Below are 25,183 nucleotides of genomic sequence, written 5' to 3'. Positions count from 1 at the left end.
CTCTCCTGCCTCCAAAAACATCCAGGAACGCGAACCTGAACCTCTCGAATATATGCTGATTGTGCTACCGTTACACCACGAAGGCATGCGGAAAGGAGGGAGAAAATACCTTATATACTCCCCCTTTTAAAGGGCGACTGGGTATTAAGGGACCCAATCGCCAAATCCGGGTGGTGAAGACCATTATCCCCCATCTTTTAGTTTGGGCGCCACTGTAGAGTCACTAGGTTATTTTGAAGCAGGAAACATGAAAATGAGCAATGCCCTTGCCGGGACACGAACCTTCGTTACGCTCCGAGTGAACCTTCTGAATACGCTCCGAGTGTGCTACCGTTACACCACGAAGGCATGCTGAAAGGAGGGAGAGAATAGACGTGGCACTGTTACGACCATAAGACCAACTTGTTTGGTTAGGTGAATCGGGCTGCGACCACTTCTGGTACCTTATAAGGTAAGTCACAACAACAACGTGATAAAGACACTTTATGGCTATCCGTCGAAGAGGAGGATTGCCTTCGTAGAGGACGTTCTATAGAAAACTAGCTGATATTCAACTTACATATGGAGCCAGTCCGTTCACCGAATTTTGAGCGCAAATTAAACTGTCAATGTCCAGCGCTTTTACCGTCGACTTAGTTAGTGGAAGCTGATTATTAGTCAGAAGCCAAGGGGAAGGGCTTGACTGTTACGTAAAGCTAGCTGCATGTGTGTATCTGCCCCCGTTTCGCTGTTATAATATCGGTTACCCCCCCCCATAATACAGTCTGGACAACGTTCTTTGCGATGTGGCTACTAAATGACCAATTATCAAAGAAATCAAATCACCATTATCAAAGAAATGCTTACGAGCTAATGTCCACTCATTGACCTCCCCACTCAAAATTTAGGCTGCAATATAACTTTTAATAGATTCATTCTCTTATCTTTTTTACATTGCCCACTTAATACCAAAAATAACTGCAACGCGATACGAGTTACGTATTGTGTAGTGTGTTTAACTAGTATTCCAAATTTCTAGGGAGTTTTCTTTTATGTAATTGTTTTAATCTAGAGCACTCAACTTGCGTAATTAATATTAAGAAGAAATACTATGTTCATTGCGTAGTTAATTTAACTCTCTAAATATTCAACATAAATTTCTCTGAAACTTTACGCCTAAACTTGCGGTCGTAGTTTTTCTTGGTTTACCAAAACTCTGTTCTGAAATGTACTTAAATTTCGAGGGTCATTTTTTGCGTAATAATGGAAATTAAAGAGAGAAGTTTCTAATTTTTCTCTTTGGGATTTCTATACAATGTATTGAAAAATGTTTAATTTATGCTACATTTGGAATTTTGCATTTTGTCCAATCAGAAAAAGTGATAATTACATTTAATTGTGTTTTTACGCTGAATTCTCTCGGATTTGTAGTAAGGTCCTTTTTGAGGTGTTATATCTTGAAAAATAGAGCAAATCTAACCATCTACCGATGCAGTCTTACTGCAGGCAAGTTTAGTGGCAGTTTAGTGGCGGATTTAAAAAGTTTCATTTCTGAGAATTATTTTTGTAATGTTTTCTACAGGGCAACTTTTTCTGCCTTTTTTCATCCTTTCGTGTGAGTTCAGAGGGATTTGGGAACCTGCATGCTTGTTAACGGTGTGCATTGCTGTTCTCGCTCATTTCCTCTAGCTGAAGGTACATTTCTTTGGCTCATGCTAGAGTCTATTCCTGAGTGAGACCTCCCTGCCCCCTCTTGCCGGCCTTCTTTGATTTTTCCAATCGCTTTTCTTCATAGCTCACTTATGCATGTTTCAAAATATTAGCTGAGTTGACGACTTCTTGAAATTGTGCATTGTGAAGGCAAACTGATTTAATCACCATCATTTGCTATTTGACTAGATGTGAAGCAAAGAGTCTAGCGCCGGCTGAGATGAATGGCAGATAACAAACTTAATTTCAGTTTCAACTTTTCCCTTTGCTTAGGCCTAGGCCGACAATGCCTTAAACCTACCTGCTTTCTTCCGACAGGCTTTTTTCCTCCTCTGCTTAGCCGTTAGACAGGCGTTTTTTCATTTCAGGTGTGGAAGAATTTATCCTTAGCTTTCTTGTTGCTGTCGCTGCGGACTTCATTAACAGCTGCTTGCCTGGGGAAAGTTCTTGTCGGTACTCTAACTCCTTCGTCGTAATAATTGTTGGCCTCATCATCTCCACCCATCCTTCTTATTCGGGATATGTTTTTCACCATTTGTTAATGACAGCAGTAGCACTTTTTCAGAAGGAGAGCCTGGGCAGACCCCTTCGGTTTCCAGTATTTCAGATGGGCTAATTTGTAGTTCTCCTCATCTTCTCCTCGAATTTTTTCTTATTTTTCTAATTGTAGGCCAGTACACTACCTATAAATTTAGATAAGAAAAGGATAATGTTTTGAAGGCCAATTAATTTGTGAAAAATAATCTGTTTAAATAAATCCTTCATCGTTTACGTTAACTACCAGAATGTATACGTCAAATCTTTAGTCATGTTTTAATGGAAAAAAAAAATTCTGTTTTTTAACTTCTTTGTTTTCTGTAGTTACTTTAAGTATTGCAGCCACCTAACAAACTCTTACTACCAGTGTTATTTTTTTGTCGAAATTTTATTTGATAATTTAACACACGAATGTAGGTTTGGCTGATAAATATAAAATACGGTTAATAGCGTCGTTAACTTCAAAAACGTTTGAATTTTTAACAATTTAATTTAAATTTATAGAAGATTTCTAAACAACAACAGATGTCTAAATATTTCTTATTTTAATGCAAAGGATTTCAAATAACCTTTTTCTATCTTCTTCCCCATAATCATTTTTAAAATTTTTTTATTGGTTTATATTTTAAATAAACCATTTACTGCAATGCATAAATATATTTGATTTTATAATAACGCAGATCGTTTTTAAATCTGTATAAAAACTTATATCAGTTTGTTTCGATTTTAACAATATTCGATATTGCAAAAGTGTTTTAAAACATCTATTATACCATCTTTAACTCGAAGAAATGGTGAGCTGTATCTATACTTTGCAAAGCGTCTTGCATACATCTTTCAGCAAAGCTTCTTGCATTACATCATACATTTACTATTAAATTCATCTTCTTAGCTTTCCACCTCAAGAGGATTAACTGTATACTTTAGGGTATTAAGCTCTTCTTGTTGAGCTTCCTTCCTTGTCTGAAATATATGCACATTATGAGGCTACTCTTGTAGAATCATTAGGTTATTAGGTTATTAAAAATTGCGCAATGCCCTCGCCGGGACTCGAATTCCGAACCTCCCGAAAACGCGTCATATGCTTCCGATTACACCACGAAGGCATGCGGAAAAGGAGGGAGAAAATACCTTATATACTGCCCTTAAAATTTTTCTTAGCTTATTATCTTTAGTGTAGCAAAATGATTATTGTCATCAGGAATTTCTCAAATTCTGCAAATTGAGGAAAGTCGACTTATACGAGGGTGGAAATAGCGAAGTTTCACTGTATTTTTTTAAATCCATCGACAGCAATACAAGAAACACAGAGGAGAATTTTTTTTTCGCTATTTAAAGAAGAATACAAAAATTCAATTCATTGATTGTTAGAATCTTTATCATTCTTTCCAGGTTTTTCCATTGTTTTCAGTGAATGGATTTTCCTATCGCTCTTGATTGTTTCACAAGAGTAACGGAAGTTCAATGTTCACTCTGTGAGAAACTAGGTCAGGTTATACCACAGAAATATGCGATAAGCCGAGAGCACTTTTTCAGTCACTGTGTTAGAACGCACTTAGTCGATTTTTATGTCGAGCGTGTAATGGTTTTAAACATTAAACGGAAATTATAAATTTTCTTAGACTCACTAACGCTATTGTTTAGAAATGTCTCTTTATGTCATGTCAAACTACATTTATGATCCCAGAAAAATTCTGATTTTTATTCATCAGATTACCTGAATCAGTTTAAGATTTACTATTTCTTGCAATAACATGGCTTACATTCATTTATCATTCTTCGATTCGAGTAATAAAAGCAAAAGGTTTATTTGAGTGCTTCCGAGTAACAAAAGCATGATTTCCCGAATTGTCCCATCTCACATTAATCCCGAATAACAAATCCGTAGGAAATCCACACTCTCGACACACAAAAAATACATTTTTTTTTTTATTAAATTAAAGATTACACTGAAAGTGATCCTTTCGTAATAACAAAGAAAAAAATGTCCTTTTATTATGATGAAGTAAGGATTTTTTTTACTTACATGAATAGATCATTTAGATAGATACATTATCTTGTTGGATTATCGATTAACTAAATTAAGGCAAAGCACCCAAGAGCTATCTGCCAAGAAAAGCATACATCCGTTGAAATACATTTCTTCTGCCAATGCTCGAAACCGAATCGATCTTCTATTATTCAGTTGTTTTTCCACTTGGCTTCGTTTTCATTTTTCAGGCAATTAGAGAAATAAAAATCAAGAGCAGATTAAACAGTATTGTAATTTCCCACTCTGTCTCACTCTTTTGACTTCGTAGTCAAGTCGAAAAAAAAATTTTTAATAGACTCTGTAAACACTTTTTTTTAACGCAATTGTTAAATCTTTGTGAGAAATTTGAGCTTATATGATTAATCATATCATATATACCAGCAGTTCCCAAACTGTGGTACGCGAACCCCCGAGGGCACGTGAGGATTTAATCAGGGGTGCTCGAAAATATTATCAATAATGGTGGAAGCAATATAGAGTTATAATATATGCTGTCAGAAAAAAGAACGCATTTAGAAAGTTTGAATTCGTTATTGTAATAATGTCAGAATTCCTTTTCTTCTCCTAAATACTACCTCCAGCCTATGGATCAAGAGGTTATTTCAACATTTAAGGTTTTTTATTTGAGAAGGACTCTTTCACAGGCAGTTGAACCAACCTCTGGTGAAAACGCCCCATCCTTGATTACATTTGGGAAAAATTGCAATGTCTGAAATGCTATTGAAAATATCGGCATGCGCGGAATGAAGTGAATGAAAATAATACGAGAAGAGTGAGGAAATATGTTTTGCCTCATTACGCTAATGATTTTTGCAGCTTTGATTTTCAAATGGATACATTCTCAGCTGAAGTCTTGAAACTCGGACATGATTTAGGCTTTGATTCATTGGATGCTGCCAATGTGATGTACTGTATTCAAACGGAACCTCAGCCTCTTGATCATGAAACTTTCATCAAAATAAAAGAAGAGGCTTATAAAGACAGCATGCGAATTGATTGAAAAAGGAGCATCGAAATAAGGCGAAAATTAGAAAATGCAATTCTTTGTGAATGATGAACGAAGGAAAAAAGAAGAAAAATTGGTGCAAAATCTTTGACTGATTTTCTGATTAACAAATAATGCTTTTCTTTTTGATTCTGTAAATAAACAATAAAAGTCTTCTCCTACGTATTGTACTTTTTACCATTCAATTATTTTCAATTAATTTTAGGTAAGTACGTAAATAGTTTTTTTAACAAAATTTGATGGGAACAACTTACTAATTTTACTGTAGAAATAATGTTTCACTCAATGCGGATTCATTTAATGCGGTACTAAATGATTAATTAACAGGACTAAGCGAGGTATTCCTATACATAATGTTATGTTTTAATTAAAAAATAATGGTAAGCTATCTAACACAATAAAAGATGGCATCATAATTTAACTACAACAAAATTAATCCTATAAGTAAATGTAGAAATTAGGTACAGTTAGTAGATAATTAAAAAAAACAAAGTAAAATAAATTATTAATCCTTATAGTCTTTTTCAAGAAGCGGGCAAAATAATTATCAACGAAGCCGCGTTTCTGATGTTTATCTGGATGAACTGCTAACACCAAAATAACTTTAAGTGGAAACTGTAAATAAAGATTTAAATTTTAAAATGGTTGAAACTGTAAACAGTTTTCATCCTTATCTAAGCTATACCGAAGTGGTATGTAGAAAAAATGTTATATTTACATATTACACAAAAATATAAATCAGAAACACTGCAGTTAATACTCTAAAGTTAAAGACCTACATCAAAAAATAAACCTACTCTGAGTAACATTTAACAATATTAAAATTCCATTTGATTTTATCAGTTTCACAAATTATCATATTAGGTCCTTTTAATCACATCTTTACGAATTAAGGAAAATAGTGAAGGAGGTATTTACTGGATGCACAATAGTTGTAGAAATGTAAATTAAAAGAAATACACACTTGCTACCTCTGTTATTAACAAAAGGCAATGTATTTTGACTTATTAGACATACAATAGGTGAGGACTTTTAGCTTTTTAACTTACTATTATCTTTTTCATCTCCGCACATTACAACTGTTATTCATTATTTATTAAAAAATTTTAAACTGAAGCCGTAATCAGAATAAGCCAAACCAATAACTGTTAGCTTTAACTTCCTCATCCACATTTGTAGCCCACTAGCAGCCAAGTGGCGGCTGAAGACTAGCAGCTAGTCCGAGATTTGGTTTTGTTCCAAGAAAAGGTAACCAACCCGTGCTTTGCAGTAAACAATAAACTTTCTAACTTCATGCGCATACAATTTTCAAAACTTTCCATTTTTTAAATTTCTCTTGCTAGTGACACAAATTATTTTATCTATTTTTTATTATTTTTAACAAATATATGATTACATTTGCATGCTTGTTAAAAATTGTTTAGCTTCAGTTTGAAATATCTTGATGCCTGATCCATTCAATAATCCCTGGACCGCGTTAAGATGTGAATGTTCCTACTGATTTCATCCCTGATAGCGAAAAGATATTAACGATATTAACCTGATAATGTGAGCAAAATAGCTGACTAAAATATAAATGAAGGAGTAAAATAAAATGAAATAAAAAGATTGTAATGTTTGATACCTCCCCCCCCTCTTGTATTCGAGGGAAAAAGGCTTGTACAACTCCCTTTGGCGATTGATTGCCGCAGGAGAGGAATCAGGGTTTGGACATCAAAACTTAGGGTGAGTGCACGATTATCGCAAGCGTGCACCCACCGTAAGTTTTGATAGAACTGCACGATAGTATGCAGGCGTGTACTTCTCCATTTGACATCAATTAATGTTAATCATATGTAAATATTTTGTACTTGTAACATAATTAATTACCTCTTATATATAAATAAAATAATGTGTGAAAGAAGTTCCATTATTGGATTACGACCGCGGATGACAGAAATGTAAAGAACCAAAAACGAAACAACACGACAAAGATGCTCCAAAAATTGATAAAATTTGAGCGACAGTAGCCCAAGCCTCTCTTTACCAACATATTTTAGAACTATAGCAGGCCTTAATGAGGAATCTGAAGCCACATTTGTTGTTTCGTAAGCTAATTCTGGCACAATAGAGCTACTTAGAACCTGCAGTTGAAAAGAGCTTAGACTGAAATACAAAGAGAATTTCAACTTAATTGCACCTCTAAAAATTTTAAAACATAGATTCAATTAATTAATTTGTATTAAATTTTTGAGATTTTTAACTTATGAATATTTTTATTTAATCAGGTAAATAAAAAAAATTAGTAACTATCTAGACGTGGAAGAAAATTTGTGTGAAAACATTAGCTGCTTTTAATGGCCTTTTTTATCTTAACGCATGCACTTTGGCTCAAACGCACGTAAATATGCCCATATAGAGCGAATCACGTAGATAAGTCCAAAATGGCTAGAAATTCTCGAGGTTTTCTGGAAAGTAACTTGGTTCCTTTCGAATACGTAATGCTAATATGATTCTGCACGTATTTGGCAATAAACAGAGTGATATTTCATACGAAATATGCAAAAATTAGAATGCAGAATTGGCCAAATGTACTTTCAATAGGATCAGAGACATACAGTTATGTCCAGAGATTCATTGTTAAGAATATGAGAACTTTCTAATAATTGCATAATAACCCAATTAGCCGTCAATATTCAACTCCCTCCTGGAGTTTTTTTCAAGAATTTGGATTCACAGACACTCCAACACTGAAGAAGAGCATACTGATATAACATACTTTGATGGTAGACCTCACTACACAGACTCTTGAACTGCCAGAAATATCCTGCGTCATGCTAATATATGCTTAAAGAAGATGAAATTAAATCCAGCGCATAATGTGATATTTTTGTAGTCACCAACTTTTCGTAAGTACTCAATAACTTCTATTCATTCAGTTTTGATCTTCACCAACAACTTCGGATACGTTTCTATGTGAATCACCTTGTAAAAACTCTGTTGATACAGACGACGATTAGATTTTGTTCGCTTGTAACAACACGCGAGGGCTCTCTGCTTAAGACGAGTAGAGCCTTCACAGAAGTCTTTCTAAGGAAAACTGGCTCTTATTCACGTGATAGCTTTAGGAAAATCACGAAAACTACCACGCAGCCAGCCCGTTCGCTGGAATTTGATTCCAGGTCAAACATCCTGTATTAAATAGTCTTAACCATTGACCATTGGTAAGCCTGCATTTATATTGCAGTCAAAGTAAAAGAAACATAAAATAATTAAATGAACCAGATAGCCAGTGCATTTTAACAACAGTTAAAATTGTGAAATTAAGTTAGGATAATTGATTAAGGAAAACAACTTGAGAGCTGTCTGCCTATGTGGAGGAATGCCTTTTAGTGGAAATCTTTTCATGTGAACTGACTCGTATTGACGCTACATACGGAGAAAATATCGAAAACTCCCATTCAGCCAGCCCGTCCTCCGGTCTTCAAAAGCGGGCCGAACTACTAGTGTTCAGCTGCTTTAGCACTCGGTTGCGGGTGGGAAAATTACTATGAAGGAATGAACTTCCCATAGACTTTTAAGAGTAACTATTTTATTATTCAAATCAGTTGTGGGAAAGAATTTTCGAATTATTATTTTCTAAAGAAATGTGACTGGATATTTTAGTTTTAATTTTGTAATTTATTTTCGATGTTTAGACACTGATACACGAGTGTATATATCATTTTGAATTTTGTCATGGATGAAAGAAAATTTCTTGGACTTATTTTGCGAGTGAGTAGAATTTTTTTACGCCTAGCTTTAATTAATACGGAAACTCCTTACGCTCAGACATGATCCATCAAAATTTTCTCATGTATCAGAGAACATCATATGAAGTCAAGCATTGCTAAGATCCTTCCTCAATGCATTCTGATCCGTTCCGTTATCACGAAGATTCCTAAAAATATATTCTTTCCCGTTGAATGAGTTCTTAGGACGTTTCGGATGCAACAGATTCCGCTTAATCTAGGACAGAATAGCTTGCTTTTCGTTTAATACGTACTTTGCGATTATTTTAAATTCAGTCAGATCTTTTAAGCAATTAAAATCAAATCAAGATAAAGCCGACTACCCAAAATTTCTCTTACTGCATGACAACTTAACGTCTAACTGATAGTAAGTATTAAGTTGGGAATTACTCGACAATGGTCACCGAGACGCTTCTTCACGGTGGCTGCTTATAACTATTTTAATTCAGACTTCACGTAAGTATAGACAGTTTCCGACCGCTCCCACAGCCGTTGCTTGGACAGCCTTCTTCTCCCCTCCCCCTCAGGAATGCAGTTCGAGCGGTTTCGTTGCAAGGCCATTATTTTAGCTACAAAGTCAACTAACCATTACGTATCTAGAGTTAGTACACATCTCCTGTTCAACGAAATTAGAATACCGCTCCTTCATGTCTCATCAGGTTTTGTGATGAATGATTTTTTTGCAGAATCACTTACGTAGCGTAACTGGGGAGAAAAAAAAAAAAAAAAAAAAAAAAAGAATTTTTGATTATTTATTAATATTAGTATGTAGTGCTTTCGCAGATACTGAACAAATATTGTATGTACCCAAAACTTATTTGTTTATTTTTGTTCATAGCATACTGTTAACACCCGAGTAACAGGGGGCGAATTTGCAAGGCTTTTTTAATAAAACGTTTATTTAGTTTATTTTGGAATAATGGAAAAATTACTATCACAACCCACAAGAATACAACAAAATTTCTATGGGAAATACAGAAAGGAGAAGAAAATGCATGGGATAACGATAATAGCAGTCACAGAAAACCGAAATCACAGTATTTAGGCATAATTTTAACCCCCAACAACATATAATTTAACTGCACATAATCTGGAATCTATAAACATTAGCTAAAAATAAATTGCTGAATCAGAAAAATAAATTAACTGTACAGCCTGTAACTGTACAGAAAAATAAATTAACAGAACTTATCTTCTGTTTTCTATTCCCTTCTAAGAAATTCGAGAGTAATATAAACAAAACCCTTCTTATTTGTGTTTTCAAGTGTGCTCTTCTTGTTTTAAATGCCGATTTAATTTACATAACCGAATGAGCATATTCTCCAAGTTAAACTGCTCAAAAGTATCAATAAATTGTTAATAGTACTTTAGTGTTAATTAGAACATACGTTATTCCACTTTTCTCGGTTTTTTACCTGCTGTTGGGATTAACCGGGGAAATTTCCCCGATATTACCCCGGTTAATTCGGGAATCTACTGTACTCGCGAATGATTAGCGTTGAAATTAGAGGTTGAGATGCAAATTTCTCTTGTTATGTTACGTACTGGGCATTTGCCGTCTGGAAAGACTGTTAACTTGTATGCACAGAAAACTATCCTAAGTTCACAGTAAATGAATATAACCCCAAATTTGCATCATAACCTCAAGATGAAACTTAGAAAAGTCTCATCTTGAGTTTTATCTTGATCTTGAGTTTCATCTTGATCTGAAGTTTGCTCTTGATCTTGGGTTTCATCTTGATCTAAGTTTCATCTTGATCATTTTTTTTTTTTTTTTTTTTTTTTTTGAGTTTCATTAAACACATTTAATGATGTTATAAAATATAGTTGCTGCATCTGGTATTAACTATTCAACTTTAAACATAAGGCATCTATTTAGTTATATTTTTCCAAAGCAGTACGGATGTACTATTTAGGCATAGAGTTTCTTAAATCGCTCACTCTTTTTAAATAATCGAAGCATCGTTAAAAGTGCTGAATTTTAGATTGGAAACAAGCAATTGAATGAATAACTAATAACGGGATTTGAAGGAAATAACTGACTTACTGTGTTTTACGGATAATAAAAATAAATAAACCTAATTTCATATTAAATGCGCTTTTAGAATATTTTATTTCTAAATGAATTCAATAAGCTTTTATATATGTGTAATAAAAGCAAATTTTAGAAGTACTGATGTAGGAACACTGAGACATAGAAATCCAGAAATTCTGACGACGAAGCACGTAGCTGGCATATTGAATAGGAAGAATTCTGATTGCGTAGTATGCTAATAATGTTGAGTTCCTAATATTTAAGAAATTTGGCAACTTGAGGCAGATTAATGATGTGATCTGTTTGAAAACATTTATATTAATCAAAACTTTTCACGACAATCTGCAGAGAAACTCTCGGCACTTAATCTACACTCATGTCCATAAATTAAGGATAATTCGGAGTCACGCGGAAATCGAACTCTAAAATAAATATATCACCTGTAAAATCACTACACACATCTTCAAGAATCATATGCAAATTTCAGGAAGTAACCAGATGACACCGATGGTACGTCACAATGACGAGAGTGTAAGAGAGTGATATATAAGGAATACAGGCAAAGAAGTAAAATTGTTCGCAGGCGCTTTATAAGCATTTCAGTGTAATAACCGAATAGTTATGAAACAAAGGACGCATTTGAATGATTTTTTACGTGGTAGAATTATCGGCCGTCTGGAATGTGGGCGTACCCAACTGGAAGTATCAGACGAACTTGGAATTGCCCTGAGTGTCATCTCCAGGCTTTGGCAACGATTCCAAGATGATGGTAATGTGAGTAGACGTTACAGCACAGGTCGCCCCAGAGTTACAATGCCGAATGAGGACCGGTATTTGGCAGTTACTGCCAAAACAAACATGCAGAGCACAACCTCAGACCTGTCTCGTCAGCTCTCTTCAGCCACTGGTACGACAATTTCAAGGCAGACCGTGTACAGACGCTTAGGGCAGATTGGTCTATGTGCTCGTAGACCTGTCAGATGCGTTCCCCTTACTGCAACTCACTGTCGCCTGCGGTTAGCCTGGAGTAGAGAGCATGCATCGTGGACACCGCAACAGTGGGCTTATGTGATGCTTTTCGACGAGTTCAGGTTTAGCTTGCAGTCTGATTCTCGCCGGACTTTCATATGGAGAGCTCCAGGTACCCGTTATCACCAAGAAAACATCATTGAACGACACCGTTGCGGTGGTGCAGGAGTGCTCGTTTGAGGTGGAATTATTCTGGGTTCCAGAACTGACCTGCTTGTTCAAATTGGAACCATGACAAGCCAAATCTATCGGTACGTGATTCTGGAACAACATGTGCGTTTGTTTCGGGGCGCCAGGGGCGCACAATTTGTGTTTATGGATGACAACACCCGTCCTCACCGTGCAAACATCGTAAGCGAATGCCTTCAATCGGAGGATATCACCCATATGGACAGGCCAGCATTCTCACCGGACATGAATCCAGTAGAGCACGTGTGGGATATGTTTGGCCCACGAGTTGCAGCCCGTCAACCTCCTCCTACATGTCTACCGGAACTTCGGAGAGCATTGCTTTTTGAGTGGTGTAATATCCCCCAAGATCAGATCGATAATTTGATATTCAGCATGCCTAGGCGTTGTACGGACTGTATTGAATCGTCTGGGAGACATACAATGTATTAACAATCATACCAACCATGTAATATTGGTTTTTTGTAAATAGATGTTTTTTGTAATTTGCTCCAGGGAGAAAAAATCGCTAATTTTTTTTAATAATATCAAACATATGGCATCTTTTTTTGCTCTTTACCTTTTGTTTAATAAATAAGCTTTACAAATAAGTCAAATTTGTTTTGCTTCTAACTCTTCCTTTGCCTGATTTTGCATTATCCTTAATTTATGGACATGAGTGTAGTAACATAAGAAAACTTTACCTAAGCTAATATTTTATTTTTAGTTACCTACAAATGCAAACATTTAGCTCTTCAATTTGTGCATGGCCTTTGAATACTATCTCTAAATAAACTAAATTTAAATATCACTATAAATTTTGTCGGTACTTCCTTTTTTAAGATGAGCATTACATTTTACCATACATAAATATAGTGGCAAGGTATCGTATAAAAAGTTTGATTCCGTTATAAGGTATTTCTCCTGCCTTCCTAGCGTACGTTCGTGGTGTAGTGGTTCTGCACGCTGGGCCGGTATTCCAGAGGTCCGTGGTTCGATTCCCAGCGAAGGCGTTTGCTCATTTTTCATCTTGCCTGCTCCAAAAAAAATCCTAATGTCTCTACAGTGGCGCCTGAACTAAAATGATGTTGGATGAGGCTTCTCCACACCCAAGATTTGGCAATTGGGTCCCCTAAAACCCCAATCGCCCTTTAAAAAGAGGAGTATATAAGGTATTTCTCTCGCCTTCCTAGCGTGCCTTCGTGATGTAGTGGTTCTGCACGCTGGGCCGGTATTCAGAGGTTCGTGGTTCCGATTCCCGGCGAAGGCGGTTGCTAATTTTTCATTTCTCTGGCTTTTTCAATTAACCTGATGTCTTTACAGTGGCGCCCGAACTGAAAGGGTGTCGGATGAGGATTCTCCCCACCCAGGATTTGGCGACTGAGTTCACACACACACACACACACACACACACACAAAAAAAAAAAAAAGGTCGCCCTTTAAAAAGGGAAGTATATAAGGTGTTTCATCCTCTTTCCTAGTGTGCCTTCGTGGTGTAGTGGTTCTGCACGCTGGGCCGGTATTCCAGAAGTCCGTGGTTCGATTCCCGGCGAAGGCGTTTGCTATTTTTCATCTTTCCTGCTTCCAAAAATATACCTAATGTGTCTACACCATAACTTTTTTACGATTTTTCTTTTCAATTTAAAAATGCGAATACATGAATATTACTTCACTTAAAACATTTTTTCTCATTGGAAGTATATATCTCCAACCAATGTTCAAGGGCCGGGGGAAGACTTTTTTTGGACAAGGGACAAGGTGAAAATTTAATGCTATTCGCTACAATTTCAGTTATTAATTCTGTGATAAAAGAGAAGGCACACATATTTTATTAAATACTAAAAGCTTAAACAGTAATATGGAACTAGACTGACTTAAGAATCTTTAGCAGCATTTATATATATATATAAAAGTTTTGTAAAAATATTAATTTAAACTTAATTCGAAAAATACAGAAAAGAGATCCTTTTATTTTTACCTAAAACGGTTTCTATTGTGTATTGCTAACAGCTATTATAAACTATTTGAAAATTATCTCAAACTTACTTGATAGCATAAGTTCGGATAGCGTATGTAAAACAGGCCATAAATTTCATTCTATGGAGCATATGTCACATTTATTTCATTCATCTTTCATTTCGTCTTAATACGTAATGCTCGTTCCATCGTCTGAATCCATTCTCTCTCTCTCTCTAATGGCAGATTGTGAACAGTAACAGTTTTGTAACAAAGTCCATTAATCTATACTAAGGCCAGATGTGGTGGTCTCTTTATTATGGAGGCACCTAATAGGTGGGCCACCATTCCCTCCTATGAACCATGCCTTCTCCGGGATTCGAACCCAGGCCCTTCGGTATCGCAGTCAGGCTCCCCTAACCACTATACTGTCTGAGCGAAATCCATTCTGAATATCTCAAATTGTGTTCATGAGGGGTTCTTCGTTCACTGACACCCAAATACAAATTAAGAAAGTTTCCATCTTTAGAACTCTTTCAACGTTACCCTGTGAAAGGACAATGATATCTTTAGGCGCATCATTACAGACGATTAGACATTTGTACATCATTTGACCCCACAAAAGAACAGATCGTCTGTGGAATGAAGACACACATTCGTTCGGGGGAGCGCAGAGAACATGGTTGTACCACCGCAAGAAAAGTTGTTTCCACTGTCTTCTTCAAATGTAAAAATCCAAAGACTCTGAAAGAGTTGCTTAAACCGAGTTTATCCAAAAGAGCATAGCCATTAATGTCTATCCCTACTTCACAACACTGAAATCTTTGCTCAAAGCTGTGAAAAAAACAGACACAGCAAATTGAGCATTGGTATCATTTTCATTCATAACCATAAAAGTCTCAAAATATGAATTTTACATCAAATTTGTGGATGGGAAGCTTAGAAACATTGAGCGTACAGTTCAGATCTTGCGTCTTGCAGCCTTTATATGTACAGGGTGATTATAATTAAGTTGCGAATTTCAAAACGCTCTAACTTTAAAACTACCGGTCAGAATGACTTGATATTTTACCAGAACAATCGTGAGGCAATGAAATTTCGTCTGGCGAAGAAAAAAGAAATAGTTCCAAAATGTGTCGATAGATGGCGTTGTCAGAGTTCACATGGTTGTTGTGGAGCTATGTACATTCCTAAGACTTGACATACTCACCGCAGACATAGCTGTGAGAAAAATGCAGTACACTAGCAGAACACGTAATGCTTTGCCTGAATGCTTCATCATGATTGACAAAGAAGGATAGCACTGTGCTTGTGAAGCTTTTCTATCAAAACGGTGACTCTGTGTTAACAGCAATCAGGAAGTTCTGGACATTAAAAGGCATAGAATCCGGCCCCATAACCACTTATAGCCTGCGAAAAATGATAGATAAATTCTAAAAGACCGGTTTATTTGACGAGAAACGAGGTAGAGGACGAAAACCAGTTACGGCGGCGGCAGTGGCCACTACGTTACAAGAATAGACGAACAGTGATGCAGGAATCAGCAGTGCACGGGGAATTGGACGAATGTTGGATGTGCCTATCAGCACGGTGCGTAATGTCCTACTAAACATCTTGCGCTGTTATCAGTGCAAGATAACTCGTATACAGAAGCTGCTACTTGCTGACCTAGAAACACGTGAATCGTTTGCACAATGATTTCTTGCCCGGATGGAAGTTGTGATCGAGAATCCGTTCCCTCTACATCCATTACCTCTTCAGTCTAAAAAGGTCACTGTCTGATGCGGAATAATGGTAGCGTTTGTCATCGGTCCGCTCTTCTTCGAGATCACACCTGCGGATCCCGTTAACTGCACCGTTTCTATCAATCAGTATGAAACATTTTTGCTTAACCATGTCCTTTCGGCAGTTCAGCAGCATCAGTGTATGGATCGCACAATATTCGTGCAAGATGGAGCTCCTCCGGGCATTGCTAGTTGTGTGAAGCAGCTGCTGAACACTCATAAAATTATAAGCCACCATTTTCCAACAGGGTGGCCGCCACGTTTCCCCGACTAAACCCGTGTGATTTCTGGCTTTGGAGGAACCTGAAGAATGTTCTGTATAGTGGGTGGATTGGGAATCTGGCCGACTTGAAGACAACCATCACGCACCGCATTCATAGCTTCAGCACAGATAGATACCCTCCGAACTGTAGTGGAACATTCCGTTTTGCGCTTCCAACTAGTAGCGGAACAAGGCGGAGGCCATATCGAACAACTTATGCGTCATTCATCCGTAAGGTGTTTGTTTCATGAAGCTCTTCCTTTTTCTCTTGTCACTATCATTGTCACTATCACTGTTCGATGTGAACATGTCTTTTCGCCTGTCGTAACCCTTCACGTGTATTATTTCCTTTTGGCTAACAACATTCCTGTGTTTAAACACAGGAAGGCCTTAACCCTGATAGCGCCATCTATTGGCATAATTTGGAACTATTTCTTTTTTTCTTCTCCAAACAAAATTCCGTTGCCCGACGATTGTTCTGGTAAAATATCAAGTCATTGTGACTAGTAGTTTAAAGTTAGAGCGTTTTGAAATCGCAACTTTAATTATAAATACCCTGTACGATAGACTGGACGATCATTTGGACTGATAAAAGTTTGTCAAAGATAAACAGAGGCAAAGCGAACTTTTATGATGGTTTCATGACTAAGCAGCACATTTCTATCGCCGGGGAATGAGATGTTCAATTCAAACTCAGGCAAGCGTTTGCAGAAACTCGGTTATCACTTTGAACAGTATAATGTAGCTATGCTGTATTATACTATACGTCATGTACGTCACAATAAAAGTTTCTCGACGCAAAACATTCATGTGTTGCTAACTTTCTGAATCATCCTCATAATTATTATACTTTTACTCAACAGCTTCCAATCAGAAAAATCTTGATATCCGACCGGAACTAATAAATACCGTATTTCCGTGCGTCCTGCCGTATCCCCCCTTTTCTAATAATTTTATAGCCTCAATATCAAAGGGGGAAATTATGCGAATAACTTCATTTGTGAAGGACGCGGCTGCAGTATGAACACAAAAAATTAATAGTTGTCATGAATAAACTACAGGTATATAAACTACAGGTATAATACCTGTAGTTTACTATATTATTCTTTTAAGAGAAACCTACATTTTAATAAGAATATATAACAATATTAAAATTACATTTTCTGACAAGGTATCTCTATTTCTACTTCCCTGTAACTTGAATCTATCCTCTTCTTATTGATGTCTGAGTTACTTCGTAGGCCCCAAATCGTCCGTAAATAAATAGATAAGGTGAATATGCAGCTGACTTAGCGAAATCGTGGACTGGATATCACTTTGTGCTTGCTTCAATATGATTGGTCTGTTCTTGTATTAGATTGGCATACAGCTGAATAGTTAAAAGAGAAATGTTCGGTGTGAGTTTTGCTGATAGTTTACAAACGTTTGTCTTCGTTAGGAAGAAGAAAACAACAATTACGTAGACGATTCCATTTTAAAATTTAGGGAAACTCATTCTCTGAATTCTTTGAGAAAGGAGGAAAATATGTGAATATTTTTTTAATTCGCAGATGTTGGCGTTAAAAAGCTTCGACCGAAATAAAAGTAGAAGTCGTGTTTTTGTAGGAATAGTTGTCAAGACTTATTTTATTCTAACCAATTATTTTTAGTTTGACTTTCCTGTCCCTCCTGCTTCCAATTTCCTGCCAGAATGTTAATTTTGTAATGACGTAGATGCAAATTCTAAACATGTTTCAGAAGCAGTATTTATGCTGCGTGTTAAGAGTTCAAAGGGTAGTAGTAGCGAACTATGTTCAGATGTTTGTGCCTGAGAGTTTAAAATTAGCTCTCTCGTTCGATGTTGCCACCTTTTCAGTTTATACTGATATTCCTCCGCTCGGCTTTGCTGTGTGCAGCCGAATTAGCTTTAGTTAAGCTAAGGAGCCAGTCATTAGATATCTTAATTTACTAGTGATTTGTTTTTTCTGTTAATTTACGTAGCCACAAGTGGTGGTGATTTGTGAGCACGAAGTGCGTGCATATGTTCAGTTTAGTTTAAAATAAAACGTTATTTTAAAACTTTCTTCTACAGTTTACTTCCAAAAGACATAGCGAAAATTCGCAACTTCGTCTTCCATCAAAGATTGTATGTTACCAAAAAATCAAAGATTGTATGTTACCAAAGAATCAAAGATTGTACGTTACCAAAGAATACCCAGAGACTCTAAATAGTAAACAATTAACTACACTGACAAAAATCTGTAAATTAATTTTGGAATTTTTTAATTAAATTGCATAATTTTAAACTATTAAAATGTATATATATTATTGAATAGGAAATTAAGCTTAAAAGACGTAGCCAATCAGGAAAGGTTTTAGCTAAGCAAGTTTTTATTTCAATAATTTTACAAATTTTCAATTCCAGATTACTTCACTGCTTTGCAAAATTTATCTAAACTAAAGGTGAAAAGTAATGGGCATCATATTATTTCATTAAAGATTTCTGAAATATATTTTCCTGAAATTTTGCTGATCTAAAACTTTATGTGCATCGCTGTACTATTTCCTTACATCACGAAAATTTAAAATATTGTTTCCCATTACCGAAGAGAGAAATGTTCAACTCTTACCTTAACATTAAATATATTCTTTTTTTGTAGTAACTATAATAGTCAATGTCATTTTATCATTCGTAGTTATAGTTGTACTGCTATTGTCACCCTTGTGTTATTTTTAATTACATTAAACTTAGTTTTAATAACATCGTTAAAAACTAAACCTGCAATAAAAGGATCCAATGAAATATAATATTGTTCATTTTGGTTCATGAATTAATTTACAGTGGTAAAAATTCAAGATAAAAGCGTGCATTTGTTTATTCGGCCTTCTTAAGACATCGAGAATTTTATTGATCTTTTCCTCAAGGCATTGCGAAAGTGAAAGTTCGAAGAATGATACAAAATAACTATCCTACGAATTTAAGGAAACAAACTATAAAACCTTCGAAACTGAAAGAAAATTTCACAAACCGAATGGGCAGCACGTGTTAAGAGAGAAAAGTTTTGTCGAATTCCGATACTAATAACCTAAGTGCCTAGGAATAAGCTATGCAAATAAACAATTATAACAATTATAAGCGAAAAGTTAAATGGATCAGCTGTTATAGAATTGAGTTAAATCACAATACTGAATTCAGACGTGCGCAAAATTTTAAAATCATGCTTTCAAGAAAGAGATTATCTCAAAAATATTGCATAACTTTCCTAATGATTATTTGTTATGAAGTGGAAATAAAATGGTGATCACTTTGAAAATATATAATAATATTTAACTTACATTTTGTTTAGAATGAAGAAAATAGTTTTGGGCATGCATGGAATAAAAACTGTCATAAATGTGTTTGTTAAAGCGAATGCCATTTGACTACAAATTAGAGATTTTTGGAGATGTTTTTCCTATGCTAAAGAAATGCATATAGTGATTATTTATCCAAACATATTTTTGGTCAACCTAGTAAAATCTCTTAGAACTTGGATAATATAAATATAACTTGGATAATATAACGCCATTTTTTTTTCTTAGAAAAATCCAGCGCCTTGTTTCTGCTACACAGAAAGTGCACAAAGGAAAATTTCTCAAATCAATAAATTGGATATGCTTCCTAAATGTTAGAAATCACGTTTCGAATTTCAGAATCTTTAAATATAATCTGCAATACTGTTGACCGATTTCTGTTTTATATACATATCAGTATACCCTATGTTAAAAATTTAACAATAAATTTTTATGATTTAATAATAAATTTTAATTTTAAATAATAAATTCTTTTTGTTCAGATAATTTGTTCGTGGACCATGCTGTTCGAGAAGCGAGGAGTTTGTGATCCGAGGTTCCACAGTAATTGTATTTAGAAACCAATTTACATTTAGGTTAGTATATAAAATGATTTCTCAGCATTTAAATTTTAATCCATTTCATTAAAATCGCGTTTAATTCCAGGTCTTCTCTTTCTTGAAAGAATTTTGCCGTCAATAGAATTAAATAATTTTTTAAAACCATTTTAACGAAAGGGAGAGTATCTGAATGAGAAAATGTAACTATTTGTCGAATATATCTATAAAATCGCAAACGAATGGAAGCCAAAGGCAGAAGACAGCAAGAGAAGTTACCTTTCATAAAATTTTAGAATAATGCCAAGGTCACTTTAAAAATAACCTGTGGTTTTCTGTCTTCTTACGTTACGCAGCAGATGATATGCAGTTTCATCTATACGGATCGACAAAGTTACAAATTTTACCACTATGTTCAACAAATGTTATTCTCCGCATAGTAATGTTCAAACGATGTCAGACGTAGTGGATGCAGTCGGAACTTTACTCCAAATAATAATTTGGAACTAAGGAAGCAGAAAATTAAGGGAAATTTCCATAGCAGTGTCAGATGCAGGAAAAAAAAAAAAGACCCCCCCCCAAAAAAAAAAAGTTTGAAAGAAAGAGATAAGGATATTGTGTGTCGCATTAATAAAATACCTTTGCACTGAAAGAATAATTTGACGAAAATCGTTACAGATAACGAATTTTTTCAGCATATTTTGAAGTTTCCTAGGGGGCTGAATTGCAATATAATTCATTGAAAAAAGCTCGTTGCATAATAAACGATTAATTAATGTTTCCTACAAAATTTTCAGGGCATCATTTTTAAACAATCATTTCTTGTGGCATGTTATAGGTCCACGAATTTTAAGTACGCAGTATTTGGACAGAATTTCATATTCGTTTTCGGAATTTTATTGCATTCCCATTATAGAATAATTTGTTTTTATTAGTATCTTTAACTAGAACACGTAAAGCCCTTTCTATTGTGTAATTTGTATGTGCATTGTATGTTAGATTAAATAATATTAACGACGAAAGTATAAATTATAACGTACGATAAAGCGTATAACTGTAGAAAACAAACCCAAGTAGAACATTATTATCCTGCAATAAACAGACAGAAAAAAAAAGTACAAATAGCTTTTTTAACTTTTTAATTGAATATACGTATTTTTACACTTTTAATTCTGTAAATCGAATTTCTATGAAATGAACTAAGGTATAATTAATGATATTATCATTTATTTTGCAATTAAATTCCGTATTTCAGTATTAAATAATTTATGCTATGTGCTTTGTAATCACAATGACAAGGACCTGATGTTTGCTGGAGAAAGCCTCGTTCGTTTTTTAACAAGAGATTTCATACAGTGTTCATAAAAGAAGACAAGCTGTATTTCCTTAAATTTCGTTTCTACGCATTTACATCCCGTTACTTTCTTAAAATTAGGCAGCAAATTTAATGAAATCAGTTTCAGCATTTTAGATGACAGGGTTTCGTGAGTGTAACTCTTAAAATTTTATAAGGTAATCTCAGAGAAATATTTTAATAAGCTAGACAAAAAGCTTTCCATACATTTACGTGCAGAATTCTCAAAGATGTGAGTAATTAGCAAGTTCATAAGGAAAACGACAAATTTAGTAAGGAGCGCTATTTTACACAGTATGAGATTATTAATCATCAAAAGCTAGTAAATTTATTTTGTATTTCCTCTCAAAGTTTACCTGAAAAATGTCAAATTCTGATGGGTAATAAAAACAATCTATTTAATAAATTATTCCTCGAAAGTTTTCAGGCCTTTTTTCTGCAAAACCATGGAACGCTTTTAAGTCATTAAAGAATAATAAATATTTTATTAATTTGAAGTTTTGCTTCATGGGAACATTTAAAAAGTCTTTTTTTATTATTATTATTATTTGCGGAAAGCTTTGATCCTCAGTGTCGAAACCGTTTCATAAAATTCATACCTTAGTTCGAGAAGCTTTGTTATTAGGAGCTCATATCTAGGATGACTTTTCAAATAAATAAAGCTTTTAGACACTTTCTTCGAACATCCTATTTTGATGTAAGTGGAAGAGCAACACTCCGATATAAAGCGAAAAATTGGGTTGGGGGCTGAAGATAGAGGTCTTCAATCGGAGTAATTTTAAATCGAACTCTGTGAATATGGAGAAAGATCAGGCAACGTTTTCTTTTCTTTTTTGCTCCTGAAGAAAGGGAACCTATATCAGATCACACGACAGAGCTCTATTTAAATCTATAATAAACTAAGTTCCCCTACCCTTTCTTTTGCCTTATTTTCCCCCCTGCATAAGTATGAATATCATATGAGTCGTTTTATTTTAATTTGATGGACGTGAAATAGTTTATTCAGTTGTATGTTTGCCAATAAAAAGTATAGTTGCAGTTTGGATGCTATAATGCTCATTTATTTAGCACAGAACATGCTTGAACTGCTTGAAAAAGTGAGACTAAATTTCCATATCTGCTGAAGATAGATTCCCATATCTGCTGAGACTGGAGTCTTCATATTTTCAACTGGTTACGTACATATTGTCCAGTTGCATTAAATGGAAATGCTATTTTATTATTCGCTTCGCGATTCGCTTAGTGGAAGCTTTACAAGATATACTCAAATGCACAAATATATATTGAAGAGATATTAGGATATTTTTTATGCTGAAGACGTGAAAAACTGAGCAATGCCGTCTCCGGAAGTCGAACCTCAATCTCTCGAATACGCGCCGAATGTGCTACCGTCACACCATGAAGGCATGCACAAAGGCAGGAGAAAATACCTTATATACTGCCCCTTTTAAAGGACGACAGGAGATTAGGGGACCCAGTAGTCAAATGCTGGTGGTGAAGAATCATCATCCACCATCTTTTAGTTCAAGCGCCACTATAGATTTATTAGGATATTTTTGATGCTCGAGACGCAAAATATGAGAAATGTCCTCGCCGGGAGTCGAACGTGGACCTTTCCAATGTGCTCCGAGTGTGCTACAGTTACACCACGAAGGCATGCACAAAGGCGGGAGAAAATACCTTATAATATAAGTGGCACAATAAAAGGTACAGTAAGACTGATCAAGAAACTTCTTTCACAAGCGGGTAAAAATATTTGAATAAAGACAAAGCCTTGCTAAACTAATAGGCGCCTGTTTTTTTTTTTTTTTTTTTTTTTTTTTTTACTTCATTGGCAAATTTTCAATGCCTAGAGCAATTCTTAAAATCTTAAAATATTGAAATAATTGTAGAATCATTGGGTATTTTTTGGAAGCAGGAGATGTGAAAAATGAGCAACGCCTTCGTTGGGAATCGAACCACGGACCTCTGGAACACGCGCGCCAAGCGTGCAGAACACTACACTACGAAGGCGTGCTAAGAAGGCGGGAGAAATACCTTATACTATAATGAATAAATGATGCTAAAGGAAGCAAATACTGCGTCATGCTTCATATTTTAATGCAAAAGTTATTAAGGCGGGAATAAAATTTTACACATAACTATGGAACAATTCCAGGGAGAGAGAGCTATCTAATTGCGAAATAAACAATTAATGGTTAAAAGTTTTCCAGATAGCTTATGTAAGTTGGGATTGTGAAAGCAGATAGGCAGTTCTTCTATAGAAGTGTAATTACAAGTAAACCAGCACTATGTTGTCCACAAGGTTGGCCAAAAATTCTATTTTGTGCGTTTTAATAGTTTCTCTCACTTTAGAATAGTTCCTAATAAAATTTAGTTGATTACTTTTCACTCTGTCACTGCATAGTTTAATTTAATTTCCTTGCGTTAATTGAGGATGAAATCTATTCATTCTGATCAAACATTTTGAAAGTATAGTTTAAATGTCGTTAAATAAGAGAAATCATGTTATGAGATCAAGTTTAGGTGGCAGAAACCTCCGGTAATGCATACAAACCATTTCATTCTCTTTTCTGACTTAGCTTATGTCTATTTATGTGTTTAAAGTTTAAAGAGATAAATATAGCTTTAAGTATGTAGATATACATAACTGCGTACGTACACAATACATTGATCTATGACTAAACCAAAGCAATTATATCACATAAACAAGCTGACTGTAAAAAAACACCGGAAATAATTTATATTTATTTAAATTAAAAATTCTGGTTTTTAAATAGCTTAAATCAATCTTCTGCAAACATTATTAAATCAGTACTGAGTTTTCGTATATGGGATGTAAATTATAAATAAGATTTAAAATCTCTGTATTCTTCAATTCATATAAAAGCACTATCCTTGAAATAGTCCTTTATAAATTATGCTGTTACTGCGCAGAAAAATTACTTCGGTTTAATTACTTTTAAGGATAATTACGATAATTTATTGAAGTGGCAGATTATCCTGAGTTACACTGTAACATTAATCTTTATATACATGCACAATCCCTCTATACAGACATACACATGTAGGTACTGAAGTTATTGTTAATATTCTATTATAACTATAAAATCAATGAAATCGTAAGTTATGTTAAACGCCACATTGAAGATTATAAGTTGACAAGTAAGGGAAAAAAATTCAAGTTCACCTGGAGTATTGCAGAAATGCAGTATACATATGCTTTCAAGCAAATTAATAAGACAGCTCAGAGAATAAACAACTTACCTACGTATTCATTTGCATCCAAACGCTTCAACAGCGTTTAGTATCGAAGACCGAGGGTCACCGGCCACATCTGTTGTTCGGTTCTCCTTTGCAAGTGGTAGTCTGTTCCACTTGGCCCACCAGATAGGTCGGCGACCGGATCGGCCAGTTCGACTTCTATTCACCTCCCCTCACGCCTCCCGCGCTTTAACCCCATGTCAAAATCTAGCAATAGCAAGCTTCAGAAGGGATCAGTCCGGTTTTAACACTTCGGAGGAGTGTCTGCTGTTGACGTAACAAATACTTCAAAATAACGCTTCATTTTACCTTCGTCTCGTTTACATTCTTTATGTTTAGGAAGGGTATTTATTTACATTCTTTATGTTTAGTAAAGCTGAAAAAGGATCGCTGAACTATAAGATTATAAAACTATTAAATGTTTACTT

General features: G+C 35.0%; 1 protein-coding gene across 2 annotated transcripts in view; it reads right to left on the bottom strand.

The window, feature by feature from the left end:
* The window catches only part of LOC118197868 (uncharacterized), a 63,743-nt gene extending 38,818 nt beyond the window's left edge, over positions 1 to 24,925 (bottom strand). Inside the window, exon 1 of one of the 2 annotated variants that reach the window (XM_035369427.2) lies at positions 24,759 to 24,925. The gene's annotated coding sequence lies outside the window, so the exon portion shown is untranslated. The remainder of the gene's footprint in view (positions 1 to 24,758) is intronic. The other variant, XM_035369428.2, reaches the window with a different exon arrangement.
* Between the last annotated feature and the right edge of the window lie 258 nt (positions 24,926 to 25,183).

The sequence above is a fragment of the Stegodyphus dumicola genome, chromosome X1, assembly GCF_044657685.1.
Source record: "Stegodyphus dumicola isolate Sdum_Otavi_A_Nest chromosome X1, ASM4465768v1".
Lineage (NCBI taxonomy): Eukaryota > Metazoa > Arthropoda > Arachnida > Araneae > Eresidae > Stegodyphus > Stegodyphus dumicola.
Note: the sequence above shows the minus strand (reverse complement) of the source record. Positions and strands in the feature narration are given on the sequence as shown.